Source organism: Gymnoscopelus microlampas (genome assembly GCF_963454915.1).
Source record: "Gymnoscopelus microlampas genome assembly, chromosome: 2".
Lineage (NCBI taxonomy): Eukaryota > Metazoa > Chordata > Actinopteri > Myctophiformes > Myctophidae > Gymnoscopelus > Gymnoscopelus microlampas.
In genome coordinates this window covers 25,679,965-25,682,464 of record NC_139939.1, presented here as the reverse complement: position 1 = coordinate 25,682,464, position 2,500 = coordinate 25,679,965, and the positions used below count along the sequence as shown (strand labels likewise).

General features: G+C 44.6%; 1 protein-coding gene across 1 annotated transcript in view; it reads left to right on the top strand.

Moving 5' to 3' along the window:
• The window catches only part of slit2 (slit homolog 2), a 52,333-nt gene that overhangs the window by 12,861 nt on the left and 36,972 nt on the right, over positions 1-2,500 (top strand). The gene's annotated exons all lie outside the window — the stretch shown is intronic.

Here is a 2,500-nt window from a genome sequence, read left to right as displayed (position 1 = left end):
CATAGAAGCCAGTTCAGTAGCTAATGGAGATTAGCACTCCAACAGCTGCTGCCCACTGGGAGTGGTCTGTGTTGTATTGTGTGTGTGCGTGTGCGTGTGCGTGCGTGCGTGCGTGCGTGCGTGCGTGCGTGTGTATGAATATACGACGGTGTCTGTACTCTGGATTTGTGTGTTTGTGTGTACGCAAACGTGCACACATGCAGGGGTACATATGTTTGCTTGAGAGGGAGAGAGAAATGGAAAAGGAGAGGGGAGGAGCAAAAGCAAAACACTGATTCTTCCCTCTTTTCTACCCTTGCAAACAATCTTGAACATAGCAACATGAGTTCTAGCATTAAACAGACTTCAAAACGGCCCATATATTTGCTATACTGTTGTCTTGTAGTCTCATGTTCCTGTAGTGTAAACCACGGTGCGGGGTTTAACCCATTTAGACCGGGAAATCTGTGTCATTTTTAGATTTATTTGGCTATTCAAAAATAGCAGCTATGAGCTTGTAGATCGGCTATTTTTGAAACAATCGTGAAAGTTTGTGCAAATCTTTTGGATATATATACATACATACATATATATATACTTTAAAGCGATCATTTTAAACTTAAATCTTTGCTTCTGGGGGATCAACAAATGTCTTCTAAACCCTAGTTTCCTATGTCAGTGGTTCTCAAACCTTTTCATGTCAAGGACCCCCAAAATGATATGTATTTGGCCGCCGACCCCCATCTCAAAATATAATGTTCCAGGGACCCCCCCCCAGAAGCAAAGATTTGAGTTACAAATGTTCGCTTTAAAAAATATATATATTCTAAGGACACAGGATTTGACTTGGTGATTTCTTTGTGTTAACAAGTGTGCTAACACACTTGCACACATTTTCACGATTTTGCACACGGCACTCTGTGCCGCGCTATGAGCTTGTATATCTGCTATTTTTGAATAGCCAAAGTATGAATTAATGGTTAAAGTGGTTTACACAGATGCGTTCCCGGTCTTAATGGCTTAAGTACTACAGGGCTGGGCCGCTACGCTGTTTGCAACTGTGGGAACCGACTTCCCGTCATGGTCATTTGTGGCTGCAGGGAATAATTATGGTCGCATATATTTATATGTGCGGCTGCATATATTTATCCGAAACAATATTCAAATGCTCAGATGATTCACGGAGTGTGTGTGTGAAAGTTGTTTATGTTTTGTGGGCTGCCATGGCGGTTGGCTGGACTTGACCCGTCATGTCTGAGGGTGTGTGTCTGTGTCTCTGTCTGTGTGTGCGTTTCTCAAGGCCAGGAGTTGGCATTTTGCTCAGCGTGTGGGCCGGGGTAAAAATATAACAAGCATATAGAGCTCTCTGCTCAGCTGTCACAGACAAGCAGCCTGTGTGTGTGTGTGTGTGTGTGTGTGTGTGTGTGTGTGTGTGTGTGTGTGTGTGTGTGTGTGTGTGTGTGTGTGTGTGTGTGTGTGTGTGTGTGTGTGTGTGTGTGTGTGTGTGTGTGTGTGTGTGTGTGTGTGTGTGTGTCTAGGTATGCCAGTTGGTTTTGGCAGAGGGATTCTTGTTTGTTGCATATCTTCACATGCGCTGGCTGGCACCCATTCACAAAACACACACTCCATATGCACATTACACAGCATGTCTTTATTCAGGGGAAACACTCCCATGATTTATTCTATTGGCCACACATGTTTTGTTTCCGATCTTGTTTTCACAATTAATAATGACAAAATATGGCCTGGACCGCTGGCGTGGCGGTCCAGGCACCCAGGCTCTAAAGTATAGCCTGCGTTGTGGGTTCGAGTCCCGATCCCAACGGCCTTTGCTGCATGTCACCCCCCATCTCTCTCCCCATTTCTTGTCAGCCAATTATCCTATCCTATCAATAAAGGTATAAAAGCCACACAAAAAAAATCTAAAATAAATAAATAATAATGACATAACCCTCATTACGTTACATTACATTACATTGCCAACTGGCGACCTGTGTGTGTGTGTGTGTGTGTGTGTGTGTGTGTGTGTGTGTGTGTGTGTGTGTGTGTGTGTGTGTGTGTGCAACCTTGCTTCATTATGGTGGTTTAAAGTTTCCATAACTAAGAGGGCTCAGATGCAACAATTTGTCTGTTTCTGAGCAAAGTGAGTATGGATAGCCCACCCTGTGAGGGTTAAATGCACACTCCATATTTGACGGTGTATGTGAGAAAGAGAGGGCAGAGAGGAGGTGTTTTTATGATCACACATCTCCACTGATAAGAACCACCCAGGTTGTAGAAACCCTCCCCTATGTTTCTCTCATCCTCCCTAATATGAACACCTGCAACCTCCATCCCTTCATACTTCATTCCTCCATTCTTCAAACCTCCATCCCCCCATCCCTCTATATCTTCATGCCTCCATCTCTCCATCCCTCCACCTCTACTTTACTCACACTCTGTCCTTCTAGCAACACACAAACACCCGCACCCGCACACACACACACACACACACACACGCACACGCGCACACACACACACA